This window comes from Rutilus rutilus (assembly GCF_951802725.1).
Source record: "Rutilus rutilus genome assembly, chromosome: 1".
Classification (NCBI taxonomy): Eukaryota; Metazoa; Chordata; class Actinopteri; order Cypriniformes; family Leuciscidae; genus Rutilus; species Rutilus rutilus.
In genome coordinates this window covers 22992180-23008916 of record NC_140209.1, presented here as the reverse complement: position 1 = coordinate 23008916, position 16737 = coordinate 22992180, and the positions used below count along the sequence as shown (strand labels likewise).

Here is a 16737-nt window from a genome sequence, read left to right as displayed (position 1 = left end):
CAACCCAGTGTGTACGAATGGCAAGTCCTCCCATTCGGCACTACCTGCAGCCCCTGCTGTGCCGTATTTGCACTCCAGAAACACGTCCTTGATCATAGCCTGCCTGGAGATGATGTCAGCAATTCGGTGCTGAAATCCTTTTATGTAGACAACTGCCTACAAAGTTTCACTTCAGCAGAAGAAGCAAAGTGTTTCGTTGACAAAATAAGGAACCTGCTGGCAGATGGAGGCTTCGAGCTGAGGCAGTGGTCCAGCAATGTCCCTTTAACCATAAGTCACCTGCCTCACAATGCAATTTCAGACAGTGCAGAACTCTGGATTTCACAAGGCCAAACAGACACCCATGAGTCGACATTGGGGCTCCTCTGGAACCATCAGTCTGACACAATCTCCTACAAATACCGTGCCAAAGACAGTAGTGAGACTACCATGCGTAACATATATAGAATCCTAGCCAGCCAGTACGACCCATTGGGTTACCTCATCCCCTACACCACTCGCGCCAAGATCCTCGTTCAACGATTGTGGGACAAAAAACGGGATTGGGATGATCCACACTTGCCCACAGATCTGCTACAAACCTGGACCGAATGGGAGGAGGAGCTACCAGCCCTACAGAATATCGTTCTTCCTCGGTGTTACAGTAGCCCCACCAAAGACACAAAAACGAACCTAAGAGATATACATGTTTTCTGTGATGCCTCCGAACGTGCCTATGGCTCTGTGGCATATCTTCGAACAGAGGATCAACATGGGCAAACAGAGGTAGCTTTCTTAACAGCAAGATCACGTGTAGCACCAAAGAAACAACAATCTGTTCCCCGACTAGAACTGTGCGCTGCACTGACAGGAGCTCAACTTTCCAAAGTACTCAACAATGAGTTAAACCTGCCCATACGCCAAACGATCTTGTGGACCGATTCCACTACGGTCCTCACATGGTTACAATCGGACTCCTGCCGATTTAAAGTATTTGTTGGGACTCGGGTGGCAGAAATTCAGGATCTTACAGAACAACACAGCTGGCGATATGTACCCTCCGCCAACAATCCGGCCGATGACATCACTCGGGGAATGAGTCTGCGCGAGATTGGCCCGGACAAACGCTGGTGCCAAGGACCGCCTTTCTTAAAAGATCCGGCCAACCTGTGGCCTGTTTGCCCCAGTCCAATTGATATGGATGATGATGAACTTCGCAAGACTGGGTCCAGTACTCTAGTCTGCTTCACCTCCTCTGAATTCAGTCAGTTTAAGTCTTTCGAGGAACTAATCGAGTCCACGGCTCTTCAAGAGGCCAAAAATGGTGAGGCCACAGCCGATGACTACAGAAGTGCAGAGATCCGTGTTTTGCAGCAAGCACAGCAAGAATGCTTTTCATCAGACCTAGAACAACTAAGGACAGGTAAACCACTTTCACGGAACAGTCGACTAGTCGCACTGGCCCCAGAACTTGATGGAGAAACCAAATTAATCAGAGTTGGCGGACGTTTACGGCATAGTCCCTATCTTGAACCTGACAACATGCACCCTATAGTACTAGATCCAAAGCACCCCATCACGAAACTTATCATCCAAAGTTATGACTCCAAACTTTGTCATCCAGGTCCTGAGAGGGTGTTCGCTGAACTCCGCCGTAAATATTGGGTTCTACGGGGTAGAGAGGCCATCAAGCATCTGCAGCGAGAGTGTGTGCAGTGCCAGAAATGGAGGAAAAAACCAGAGGTACCTAAAATGGCAGACCTCCCCCCAGCAAGACTACGTTTGTTCCAGCCCACCTTTTACTCCACTGGTGTGGACTGCTTTGGCCCCTATACCGTTAAAGTGGGTCGACGCAGTGAAAAAAAATGGGGAATAATTTTCAAATGCCTCACCACCAGAGCAGTATACATTGACATCCTGCATAGTCTGGAAGCCGACTCCTTCCTTATGGCTCTCAGACGATTCACGGCTAGACGAGGAAAACCCCATGAGCTCTTGTCAGATCAAGGCACAAACTTCAGAGGAGGTGAAAGGGAGCTAAAGGAAGCTTTTACAGCTCTTGCTCCAGATCTGCAGAGACATCTGGCTAAACAACAAATTGAATTCCATTTCAACCCTCCTAGCTCACCCCACTTTGGAGGTTGTTGGGAGCGAGAAATTCGCTCCTTGAAAAACGCACTGATGGTGACTCTAGGAACTCAATCAGTGACTTTTGAGGTCCTTCAAACGGTGTTGGTGGAAATTGAAGGAATCTTGAACTCCAAACCACTGGGATATACATCATCTGATGTTTCTGATCCTGACCCCATTACCCCAAATTGTCTCCTAATGGGGCGGCCAGATGCTTCACTCCCCTTGACAGTATATCCCCAGTCTGAGCTGATCAGCCGACGGCGATGGCGTCACAGCCAGATCCTCGCGGACCAATTCTGGAGACATTACCTTAAATTCTACCTCCCGGGTCTTCAGAACCGTCAAAAGTGGCGAAAGGATTCTCCAGACATACAGGTTGGCACTACGGTGTTGATTATCGACCCTCAACTACCCAGAGCTCTCTGGCCTGTGGGGAAGGTATCAGAAGTATTCCCTGGAGCTGACACCAGAGTGAGGACAGCCAAGGTTCAGGTGGGAGAAAAAACATACACTAGACCAGTTGCACGACTTATACAATTACCTGCTATTCCTGATTAAAGTAATTGTAACCGACAGTAGATTAAAAAGCCTTTTGAATGTGTACATATTTCCTTACGGAAATATGGGGGCGGCTGTAAAAAAGGCTATAGTTTGCCGTCAAATCTAACCTCTCTTTAAAATTTCTCCCTCTGTATTTGAGGCACACACACATGGCACCCTACCTGAGCCAATCAGCGTCCAGAAACCTTGAGCATGTGACCTCCCCCGCCCTCACAGAGACAGTATGACAATACAGCGGGACTCGGAGATTGACGCTGAAGTTACATCGGTATAAACTGTTTACATACCGCATTTCGGACGAAGTGTTGTGCGTGAATGCAAAAGTAAGTTTGTAATCCTTGATTATATACTGGATGAGTGCTGCATTCGCTCTGGGAAACAAGTCATTGTGCCCGTGATGTAACGTTATATCATAGATGTGTGTGTGTGCGTGCGTGTTTCCCCTCGTGTATTCATGCCACTCTAGCTCGTATGTTTGTATACATAACTTTATTATTATCCGGACTAGAGTTATACTTCCTTTATTATTACATGTTATGTTATTGTTTGAAGCAGAGTTTGCTGTATATTTTCTATATTTAATGGGAGAACTGTTGTGGAAAATTCGCTGCGCGCATGCGCACTCATAATCCAGTCAGAGCAGCGCTATACAATCTCCACTGCATAACAAGGTGTCAGATTACATCTGTGTTGAATATAATATAGGAGTTACAGCCTATCTTACAGTTTCTTTCAGTTTGTTTTTTATAATAATGTGCATGTTTAATTATTGATGTTAAAATATCATACTACATTATTGCTCATGTTTAATTGTTGTAATTTATCATTGTTATTATGTATATTCATGTTTATTTTACTATTTATTTTTTAGAAAACCACACAAACACAACCATACAAGCCAGTCTGTTGAGTGGTGACAATAAATGGGTTATTCCCAGAAAAGTGCATCTTCGTTTGGTCTCTAATCGGACAGTCTTTGGTGGGTCAGCACCCTGAGCTGGCAACTTGTTGTATAAGTGCTACTAATCAGAAGCATTTTTTCACCACCGAAGCGAGTTTGCAGCAGGAACAGAGATTATTTCTTAAATGAGTAACTTATAACGTTAAACTGCATTTAATAAATTCGATTTTCTGTAAAACTTACTGTCATGAAAGGCTATATATTTATAATATTAAATTAATAATTATTGTTATTTGTTGTTTATAACTTTTGATCTTGGCGTCGGGCATTTGAAATGTAGACTATATAGAGTTTTCTCATTTGGAATGCTCAATATAATTTTTTTCACATAATCAGATGGTTCAGATGTGATCGTGATATCCTAGTAAATAATGGGTTGTATTTTATTTTATTTTTTTAATAAAAGTGATTTTTTTTTTTTTTTTTTTTGATGTGCTGGCCATAGTGTTTGTTCTACTTCAGTCAGGTTAGGTATGCAATCTGTGGATAGGTTATAGACTTTCTACTGATATCAACTGTCTTTCACTTTAATTAGATAGTCCTAAAAGATATCGGTAACCCTTTCTTTTACAATCCCCTAATTACTAGGTATTTACCTGGTAAATATATGGTAAGTTATAGTTGGTTATTGGTAATTACCACAGGTAACAAGTATGTAAATGCAGAGAAACTACAAACTAATTACTAGGTATTTACCTGGTAAATATATGGTAAGTTATAGTTGGTTATTGGTAATTACCACAGGTAACAAGTATGTAAATGCAGAGAAACTACAAACTAACTACTAAGTATTTACCTGGTAAGCATATGGTAAATTATAGTATTTTAGTGTGTAATTACTTAAGGTGATTAGTATGCAATTACAGAGAAACTACCAGGGAAAAAAACACCACTGTTAAATATCAACTCAACAAAGTACTGTGTACTTGTTACCTGTTTAGGTTGGTAATAACTCAGATTTAATTGTGTCCTTCCTCAGAATGTAGGCAGACTATTTTTAGAAACACCTGCAGTATTACCCATCAATTCAAGTTAGGTTTGTAGTTATCCTAGGGTTATGTTGGTAACAGTCCATGTTTATTTATTACTATCTTGAAATTAAGACGTAGTTTCCAATAAATTACCTTGTCTTAGTTGTTGTTCATTGCTACACCCATTTATAGAGGGTTTGTCAAATAATTGACCTTACACTTACCTGGTAACTACCCCGCAGGAACAGTTTTCCCTAATGTCATGGCACATCTTAAATACTGGGTATGTTCTTGCAAATGTTTTTACAATTTACTCAGTAAGTAAAGTGCAACTGTACTGTAAAATGAAGCCTTGTTTATTTCCATGGTATTACCGGAATTGTACCATATCATTCCCTTTTCCATAGTCACATTTCTATTTATTTGTTTTCCTAGTATGTCCTGCAACATTACCAAGGAAAACATGACAATTTACTCAGTAAGTAAAGTGAAACTGTACTGTAAAATGAAGCCTTGTTTATTTCCATGGTATTACCGGAATTGTACCATATCATTCCCTTTTCCATAGTCACATTTCTATTTATTTGTTTTCCTAGTATGTCCTGCAACGTTACCAAGGAAAACATGACAATTTACTTGGTAAGTAAAGTGTAACTGTACTGTAAAATGAAGCCTTGTTTATTTCCATGGTATTACCAGAATTGTACAATATAACCTGATCATTCCCCTTTTCCATATAGTCACAATTTTTTACCTCGTATGTCCTGCAACGTTACCAAGGAAAACATGACAATTTACTCAGTAAGTAAAGTGAAACTGTACTGTAAAAGGAAGCCTTTTTATTTCCATGGAATTACTGGGATCTTACCCTATAATCTGTTATAGCTACGTAACTGTACCTATTACAGATTATAGGGTAAGATCCCAGTAATTCCATGGAAATAAAAAGGTTTCCTTTTACAGTAACGTTCCAGTTTCACTTTACTTACTGAGAATGTTCAACGTGATCTCATGAGAATACGTGTGTATTTTTACGTAAAGTGTAATTCTACCATACGTACATTTACTTACGTTTTATACACACAGAAACGTATAGTATTTACAGCACTAAAACGTAAAATGTTTGCATAACAGCACAAAAACATAAATTATTTACATATGAACAACTATACCGACGTACATATTTGTACGCATTCTTATTTATGCATATTAAAATCGTGGCATTAATGTTTTGACTCTATTGCATTCAAATGTCTTATCAATTACGTTTTCAGTCGCATTTATGCAGTTTACTCAAGAAATAGACTAATAACATTTCGCTCTGTTCGTGCCTTCTGCTGCAAACTCGTATCGGAGGATTAGCATGCAGTTAAACAAGAATACACTTTAAAACCTTAAAAGTACCTTATTTAATCGTTTAACCATTTTAATATTTAGTTTATTTACAGTGAGACACAAAATGCGTTTTCTCCAATAGAACAATAATACACCAAAACCCAACAAATTCACAAAAGACATCAATTTTATTATAGCCTACTTGATATAATCCAAATCTTTAGAATCCATACGTTTGCAAGAAAGAGATCCAAATTCAGCCCTTTATCCAGTGAGTGATCTTCATCTCCATTCCACAGGCTTTAACAACAGCGCAGTCTGTAACTGTCAAATCCCGCCGCGGACCCGCGCTCGTGATGATGAATTCAAATTCAAAAATTGCGCCCTCAAGAAGCGTTACGACATGTTTTACGGCAGTGATATCAAACGCTCATTGGCTCTCGCCTGTTGGTCTATATTCGTCACAGATTGCGACATGCCGTATTTCAGTCGGTAAACTATATTTGAAATGGAGAAGCGCGCGCGCCTTCACACAGAGCGAAGCCGGATTAACATTTTCATGGATTAATAACTTAAATTCTGATCTGTACCTCATTCAAAACTATTATATACTGAAAGAGAGTACTGTGACTGCAACACATCGTCATGTGAACGACTGGACTTTTGGTTCCGGTTTTGACATTTTCACAATAAACATTATTGTGATTACACGTATGTTGTTTTTCTTCATAACTGTAGCCTATGTAGTTTTCTATCTTTGAAAATTACGTGTTAATACTACGTATTAACAATGAGACCAGGCTGGAATGTTTTAGTTAAGTTGCAGAACACACGGTAAAAGTTTGTGATTTCAAAAATGTTTAAGCAGTAGCAAAGGATGTGGTAAGAGTCTGGTAATACCATGGAAATAAACAAGGCTTCCTTTTACAGTACAGTTTCACTTTACTTACTGAGTAAATTGTCATGTTTTCCTTGGTAACGTTGCAGGACATATGAGGTAAAAAATTGTGACTATATGGAAAAGGGAATGATCAAGTTATATGGTACAATTCCGGTACTACCATGGAAATAAACAAGGCTTCATTTTACAGTACAGTTTCACTTTACTTACTGAGTAAATTGTAAAAACATTTGCAAGAACATACCCAGTATTTAAGATGTGCCATGACATTAGGGAAAACTGTTCCTGCGAGGTAGTTACCAGTGTAAGGTAAATTATTTGACAAACCCTCTATAAATGGGTGTAGCAATGAACAACAACTATGTAAGACAAGGTAATTTATTGGAAACTACGTCTTAATTTCAAGATAGTAATAAATAAACATGGACTGTTACCAACATAACCCTAGGATAACTACAAACCTAACTTGAATTGATGGGTAATACTGGAGGTGTTTCTAAAAATAGTCTGCCTACATTCTGAGGAAGTACACAATTAAATCTGAGTTATTACCAACCTAAACAGGTAACAAGTACACAGTACTTTGTTGAGTTAATATTTAACAGTGGTGTTTTTTTCCCTTGTAGTTTCTCTGTAATTGCATACTAATCACCTTAAGTAATTACACACTAAAATACTATAATTTACCATATGCTTACCAGGTAAATACTTAGTAGTTTCTCTGCATTTACATACTTGTTACCTGTGGTAATTACCAATAACCAACTAAAACTTACCATATATTTACCAGGTAAATACCTAGTAATTAGTTTGTAGTTTCTCTGCATTTACATACTTGTTACCTGTGGTAATTACCAATAACCAACTATAACTTACCATATATTTACCAGGTAAATACCTAGTAATTAGGGGACTGTAAAAGAAAGGGTTACCAAGATATCTACTAACACTTGGTGGATAATGTCTATTAATAGTCAACTGATCATAAACAATATATTAATCTGTTGATAGGTTATAGACTTTCTACTGATATAAACTCTTTTTCACTTTAATTAGATAGTCCTAAAATATATCTACTAACGATTAGTTGAGAATGTCTATTAATAGTCTACTGATCATAAACAATTTCTTTGTTGATAAGCAACTACATGTAATATTTAGTTGACTATCAACAGATTATCTACAAATGGTTAAAACATTTTTAAAAACAGTTTTAAATCAGCTAAAATAATCATTAATTTGATGCATATGAGACCCCTTGAGTAGGATACAGTATCATATAGGCCTACTTCATATGCTGACATGACTGTTGACTTTTAACTGACAGATTGATCTTAAGTTGTTGGTACTCAATCTACAGAAAGTTAGTTGACAATTGAAAGTTAGTCGACAACTGGTTAATAACCTGTTGCAAAATAACACTGACAGTCAACAGGCACTTTTTCGTAAAATCTGTAGATTAACACTTGAATTGTACCTTATAGTCTATAGGCAGTCAGTTGAACGTATGTTACTTGCCTGTTGAAACAGTGTTGTTGATTGTCAACTGATGCACTGTTGACAAGCTACTGAATGGCTACTAATAACTAGTAAAGTCTCAACGAACGGACTATCAAAATAAAGTGTTACCGCATAGAGTAGTAGAGATTTGTGAAAAATATTTGAGAAACATGCCTTTTGTGTACATAGAAAAGTCTTTGATCTGTGAGTTCAGCTCATAAAAAATGGGGGCAAAAACTAGTGTTGTTTATAATTAAGCTGTAACAACAACATTAATGCTAGTGATATAATGTTGATTAGTCATGTGTTTTAAGGACTGCCAAGGCATTTGTAATAAAAAAAAAAGTAAATACTCTGATACATTCAGTGTTAAGAAGCAACATGGAACCACAGAAGCCAATTATTTTAAACATGACCGACGTGTATATATGAAGAGTTCAGATGCAAAAGCCTCTAAGAGCCATCTGAAGTTTTCTTCTAGAATTATAATTTGATCACGCTTGTTTAAGTTCAGTAATTTCACTTAAATGACAATTAATAGGTAATTTTCATTGACATTTTAGTGAAATTACTGAACTTAAATATACAAGCTTGATTAATATGATCATTCTAGTTGAAAATTTCAGATGATGTTCATTGAGTTTGACACTAAGCTAAGCAAACATATTTACTATCTTACAGCTATCTCTGTTGCCAAGAGCATTGTTTTATCAATAATTTGAAAGGTAAGTTCACATAATATCATTTGAATATTTTTTAAGAAGGGCCAAATCAAAGAACGGTAAGTGAGAGGTCTGATCAAAGAAATGTGGGATTAAAATAGTTTGAATAAAAAAATGGCAGTAAAACAAAGTAGGGTATGGGTTAACATGTTAAATAAAATGCTCTTTTCTTTTGTTCTACCGAAAATATGCTGGGAGCCCGCTGTTTCTATATAAACAAGCTTCACTTTTACGTGCATCTTTTATGTGATCTTATTTCACAGTTGTTGCTCATGTTGAGGTTATTTCTGCTTTGTACAAAGTTTGCTTTGTACATTTAGTTGAACTGCGTCGCTAAGCTGAGAGTGTTAAAAATAGGCGCTGACATCTCTGCCATGATGAAAATAAAGCAAGCTCTGTAACAAAAGTATCCAGAAGTGTTCAGTGGGGTTGGCAATTTAAACACCAACCAAGTTATCTCACACATTATATCCAATAAAAGGGGGGATGTCGTGTATCAGTTTTACTAGGGTTGTTTCAAGTATCAGTCACTAGAGGGCGCTCGTAAAGTGGGGCAGTGGGAAAATCTTCAGTAAAGAAGTGAGTTCACATAGTAGAAACCTAAAAGCGTGTGTTTGTTTAATTAAGTCAGAGATGTAACACTACCTCCTAAAAATGATTTAATACATTCAGAAGTCTTTCCTCATGCTCCTCCAATGTAGCACCAAACACAACGAGTTCATCAGATACACAATCAAATTCCTTGACAATGCTAGTGCTGTTGTGTGTGGCTTGCTGTCGGACTCGTGGTCTAGTCAATAGTTTGTTTGCTTTACTCTGTTGATATTCGTATATAACAAATCAACTCTTAAGTTTACTACCTAGTGCAAACAATCTGCTGTGTCAAGCATGAAATGGCTCATATTAGTCACCTTCTTTTCTGATGCTGATACCTGCTGGCTACCTGCGCTGCCCAACTAAAGCAAACTCTGATCTCCATAATGGTGACCTAAAACGAAGCATTTTCAATAAGACATCAACAGCTAAACCTCTGTTAATTCTCAATAAGATTTTCTATAGACGTGACAGAAATAAAGTCAGTCTGGTTAGTAATAATTGAAGCTGGTAATGCTGTTCATTCGTGGAGTTGTTTAATCAGATCTTGAGAGAGTTAATGTCTTTTATCTTCAGTTCATCTAAGGTGGTGGCTAAAGCTAATTTGTAGTTTGTGTTTTTATTTCTATTTCTTTCAGTGCTTGTTCACAGCATTTGTTTGGATGATTGAAATAATGTTTCAGGAACATCACACTAACCTTTAAATAACATTCTATTAAAATTCAGGAAACTGCGACAAATCTAGCGACTTTTTGGACAAACCTTAGCAACTTTCCAAATATCGCCAGTACTGCAAGCGTGAGGTCTTACTTCCCCACTGCAGCCACATCTCTCTGCGTCTGCTCTGTTCAGTGAGCGGCTGAGAGGAGCAGCACATTCCGTTGACTGCACGCCAGCTGACATAGACATGAATGAGCTGCGCATGTGCACGCTGTGTTAGCAGGGACCAATCAGTGATCACATAACAGCTGCCTTCTCCTTTGTTTTTAATTCAAAACATTTAATTTGACTGTTTTTTTCCCATCAAAATCATACACATGCAAAAACGCATATACACACAATATAAATTTAACTTTATTAAACATATGAACATAATATAAATATAAAAGGCAGATATATACACAAGCAAATATAAATACAAATACACACAGCTAGAACGTTTCAAACATTTAAAATAGCAAACATGTCACACTCTGAGGTAGATTTACAAAAGTACAGGAAAGAATGGGAGTTAATTCCTGAATTTAAGGGGTGGCTGAAGCCCTATGTGGGCAATGACACAAGGGCTTACTGTCTGTACTGCAAGACAGAATTTTGTGCCAAGTTGTCCGATGTTAAAAAGCATGCCTCAACTCAAAAGTACAATGAAAAGTCCAAGCAAAAAACGTTAACATTTGCTCCAAAAAATGCAGACTCTTCTGCAGCCCAACATCCACATACGGAAATTATAAATGGGGTGTTGGCCCCATATTTCAATGAAAGACTGGTGGCTGATATTGGTGACTCCAAATACAGCCTCCTCCTTGATGAGAGCACCGATGTAAGTGTCTCAAAATACCTCGGAATCGTGATTCGGTATTTTAGTGAGGAGACATCAAATGTGGTGGCCACCTACCCAGGCCTTGTTGAGCTGGAGGGAGGGGATGCTAGATCAATAGCTAGATCAGTTCAAGCTTTTCTTGGGAAGTGTGGCCTCAAGGAGGAGAACTTGCTTGCCATTGGCACAGATAATGCATCTGTAATGACAGGAGTGTACAATGGTGTACACAAAATTCTTAGGGAGGAGGAAGGCTTACAACATCTTGTCCTTATCTGCTGTGTGTGTCATTCACTGCAGTTAGCTGTAAGCTCTGCCTCCAAAAACACTCTTCCACGTAGTGTGGAATTTCTTGTAAGAGAAACATACAATTGGTTCTCTATTTCTCCAAAGCGCAGAGAGGCATACAAGGCCGAAAGCCATGCTTTACGCGTTCCCTCCGGTGAAGATTCTGCCTATGGTGTTGTGCAAAATCAGGGAGGAGAGATCCTCGTGACCCCGAACTGGCCGAATCAGCCCTGGTTCGCGGACCTGAGAGAGTTAATGTGGCTCCCCCGTGGAAAATCCTCCTCAGGAAGGACCTGTTGTCTCAGGCGAAAGACACGATATGGCACCCCAGCCCCGAGCTGTGGAACCTTCATGCGTGGCTGCTGCGGGGACCCTAAATGAGCGGGACACTCTGCATTGCTGAGCACACTCAAGGAGGCACGTGCGACTTCTACCAGACGCCTCTATGCTCTGAAGTGGGGAGTTTTTGCATAATGGTGCCAGGACATCGATATTGACCCGGGGACCTGTACCGTGTCAGATGTTTTACGCTTTCTGCAGCACAGAATGGACAACGGGAGTTTGCCATCAACGCTGAAGGTGTATGTGGCCACTATTGCTGCTTTTCGTTCCCCGGTTGACGGGCAATCGATCGGTAAGCACGCTCTGGTAATCAGTTTTCTCAGGGGAGCAAGGAGATTGTGTCCTTCACAGCCGCCCTCCGTTTTGAGAGCTCTATCTCTACCACCGTTCGAGCCCCTAGCTTCGATTGCGGTCAAGGTGCTTTCCCTGAAGACGGCCTTGCTTCTCGCTCTTGCCTCGGCGAAGCACATTGGAGACTTACAAGCGTTCTAGGTGAATGCCTATTGCCTCTGTTTCGGACCTGGCGACTGCAATGTCACTCTCCGGCCGAGACCAGGCTACGTTCCGAAGTCACTCAATACACCGTTTAGAGCACAGGTTGTTTCATTGTCCGCCTTATCTGCTGAGCCTTCAGCCTCGCATGATGCCGACGCTGCTTGCCCGGTCAGGGCTTTGCGGACGTATGTGGATTGCTCAGCTGCCTTTCGTCAGGCAGACCAGCTGTTCGTGTGCTTTGGTGGATGTAATAAGGGACGTGCCGTTTCAAAACAGAGACTTTCTCACTGGATTGTGGACGCTATTGCATTGGCTTATGAATACCAGGGGAAAAATTGTCCCCTTAACATCAGAGCTCATTCTACGAGGTCGATTGCTTCCTCAAGGGCCTGGGCTAGAGGTATGTCTATCCAGGAATTATGTCTAGCTGCTGGCTGGTTTTCTCAGAACACATTCGCCAGGTTTTACAAGCTGGATGTACCCTCTGTAGCGACACAAGTACTTTCGGTGAGTTGAGATTTACTGAAAATGTATTATCTGTTAACCAGCTATGCAGTAGTTACCATAGCTGCTAACTCTGTGTTATGGTTAATAAAGTTAATAAAGTCACCGCAATCGCCGTCGACACTGCATTTAACTCTCATGCTTGAGTGCTTATTGTGTTGTGTCTGCCCTATTCAGTGCAGCCTTCAGTTTCATTGCTTTGAGATATGCACATTTTGATAGGGTCAGAGCAGGCGTTTCATTGATCTAGTTCCTCCTATCAGATGAGAGCGCTCTTAGCGACGCGGCTATTGGCTAGAACTGTCTTGCTACGTGTGAAGGTGTGTTTTTTACCCCGTTCAGGGCTTATCTTCACTGCTCTCACGACGGAATTTAATATAGTTCCCATATACGTCATGCTGACGTTATGTTGAAGTTACCGCCTTGAAAGGGAACGTCTCCGGTTACCATCGTAACCTCGGTTCCCTGAGAGGCGGGAACGAGACATTATACTTTAGCTGCCGTGCTCGCTGTTTGGTCAGATGTGCTAGCGTTCATTTGTATTCTGACATAATTGTCGCGTCCATGCATTTTATACTGCCCGCGAAACTGTCAGTATTTGCATGCTTCACGCTGTCCCCAGCTGGCGTTAACCCATAAGATTTCAGTGAAAGGGGAGAAGGGAGGAGTTCCCATATACGTCACGCTGACGTAATGTCTCGTTCCTGCCTCTCAGGGAACCAAGGTTACAATAGTAACCGGAGACGGTTTGTGATTTGTCAGGTTGCGGGATGCGAGCATACATCTCCCAAATTACTCGGCACAGTGAAAAGTCACGCCTGATCCTCTTCCTATTGACAGAAGTGAGAGGAAGAGGATCAGGCGTGACTTTTTACTGCGCCGAGTCGAAGTACTCCAAAAAGTGCTATTCCGCCATACATTATAGTCATCCTTTTTAACCCGCTTAGAAAAGCGCCACATTTTATTTTGTGTCACCATACTTGGTCGTATAACTACTCGTGTAACTGTTTTTAAATAGGGAAAATGTTGATGTGTTTGGTCACTTCTAAATTAGATACCATTGAATATACTGGGCTAAGCTAAGTGCAATCAAAGTGTCACCACGCGTCAGAGCGATTAAGTGCACGCACTGAGATGAGAGAGGTATGTATCAATTCATCTTAGTTAAGGGAATAACATAGTTTAATATGAAAAAAATGGTGGAGTATCCCTTTAAAACAAACCTTAACGTTCGTTTTCAAAACTGTGCAACTCACCGAGTGGTTAGTGGTGTTCGTTGATGTTCCAAAACAAGTAGCGTAGCGAAATATAAATGAAAAAATTTAAAATCCCATTGATTTCTGTTGGAGGACTCATTGCTCATGGATATTACTGCACTTCAGACTCAAATATCGAGTGGAAGTATATACGCGGTTGTGAGGTGTCTGAAAAAATAGTTCCACTATAGCAAATAACACGGATTGAAATCATACATTGCGCCGATATACAGTATTTGTTTTTAATCAACGAACACCACTAACCACTCGGTGAGTTGCACAGTTTTGAAAACGAACGTTAAGGGTTGTTTTAAGGACTTGTTCGTGCATGCCGGTAGATTGGAGAGGCGATTCTAAATGAGTCAAAAAGTCGAGACAGGACCCATCGTTAAATCTAATTATATCTGATTGGATTATGAAATAATAGATGGTTAAAGGTCTCCTGACAGTGGAATAAAAAAAATAAATAATTGAATTTGATTTAAGAAACAAAAAGTTAGTTCCATCCCTGTGACCCAATGCATATAATATCCATCTTAAATAGTATGTGAGATTAGAATAAGTGTGTCCCAAATCATAGTATGTTGAAAAAAGTATGTCAAAAGTCCCTGGATGGTCTACTCTTTCTGGTAGATTTTCAAAGTGTGGATCTGTGCTCACTATAAAGGCTAATAGTAACCCATTGTGCTTTGGAGGAGGAACTACAAACACAAGTAAAAAGTGTTAAAGGTGGGGGTGCGCGACTGACGGTTAAGTAGAGCGGTTTAGATAAAGGGATTTGACTGACTGATAATCAACATTTAACCTGATAAAAATATTTATTTAATGTTATGTGTGTTATATTTCATATGCCACAACAATGTTAACTTTTATAAAGATCCGTTTGGCTATTAACTTTTAAATGCATCACTATGCAGACATAGTGAAAGACCCATGACTGGCAGATCAGTGTGCCTCTGCTTTTCTCTCCAATACGGTAGGAAATTAAATTAAATGAAACGTGGAGGATTTTAACAGTGACAAGATGATTGTCACAAATTAAATAAATAAGTAAATAATTTAACATAATTTCTAAGCTGTTTTGCGCGCGCACGCGCGCGCACACACACAAATCCGCCAGAATGGGCGTGGCCGGTCCCCCCCCCCGCGTGACTCACATGACGCTCTCTTATTGTTCACGCTGACTGAAAGTTTATGTCATATTGCAGCTGAGCTCGCGGCCAGCTTTCTTACGTACAGAAAGCGAACCCACCCCTCGTGCCCTCCCATTAAAATGGCGGGGTTCGAGTATTATGAGCGTTTTAAACATATGAGCCCACGCCGGTTCCCCCCCGCGTGACTCACATGACGCTCTCTTATATGCTCACGCTGACTGAAAGGTTATGTCATTTCCCCCTGTGGCTCAGTGGCGAAATCTAAGGCTTTTGCGCCAGAGACCCATGTTCGATCCCAGCTCTGGCGGCAGTTAAAACTTATGCTGTTTTCCTCTGAGCTCGCGACCAGCTTTCTTACATACAGAAAGTGGACCCGCCCCTCCCGTTCAACGGCGGGGCTCGAGTACTATGAGCGTTTTAAACATATGAGCCCACGCCGGTGCCCCCCGCGTGACTCACATGACGCTCTCTTATTGCTCACGCTACTGAAAGCTTATGTCATTTCCCCCCTGTGGCGAAATCTAGGCTTTCGCGCCAGAGACCCGTGTTTTAATCCCGGCTCTGCGGCAGATATAAATTATACTGCGCTCTTCCCCGAGCTCGCGGCCAGCTTTCTTACTTACAGAAAGCGAACCCGCCCCTCGCGCCCTCCCGTTCTATGGTGGGGCTTGAGAATTATGAGCGTTTTTAACGTGAGTCCACGCCGGCCCTGCCCCCTGCTTCGCTCTCACAGTTCCCACAGCAGAGGTGACTGGAGGAGTGTATTTTGCAGCCAACGAGCCCGTTATACAATCTGCTTGCCTGTACCCAAACGCCGTTTTCACGGCAACCCAGATAAATCTCATTATGTCTGTTGGTCCGGCTCACGCCAGAAGTGTTGGCTCACACCGATGGTGTTATAAATGTAGGTTCTGTGCCCACTTCCCAGCGCTCACTCTTACACAAAAGCACGGCCCGTTCAGTGTTGCACACTCATTCACGGCCCACATCAATAAAACCGGCTCACCCCGCGTGTGTTTTAAATGTGGAAAAGGTGCCTGCTTTACAGTGCTCACCCCTACTCACAAACACGGGTCGTTCTGTGACACACACTCACTCAGAGCCCCCGTCAATAAACACAAAATGCGTTCTGTGTGCAGAGAACCCATCAATAAACACAAATTGTGTTATGTGTGTGAAGAGCGCACACGCCTCCATGAGCGCACTCTCACTAGCAAACACTGTATGCTATGTACCACACACAGTGACCAGAGCCCGAACACCATTCTCCCTCTAGCTTTAAGCATAAACGCATGGGAGATGATCCCGGGCGTGTCAGATTGGGTACTGAACACTATAGAACGAGGCTATTCACTGCAGTTCGCTCGCAGACCCCCACGCTTTCGAGCCAGGGTCGAAACCACGGTGAAAGACGAAGTGGCACACCTACTTCGCACCGAGATTGCGAAACTGCTGAAGAAAGGGGCTATAGAAACCGTCCCTCTGACACAGAGCGAGTCAGGTT

General features: G+C 41.0%; 1 protein-coding gene across 1 annotated transcript in view; it reads left to right on the top strand.

The window, feature by feature from the left end:
• The window catches only part of LOC311276770 (pregnancy zone protein-like), a 91826-nt gene that overhangs the window by 61788 nt on the left and 13301 nt on the right, over nt 1-16737 (top strand). The window lies entirely within an intron of this gene.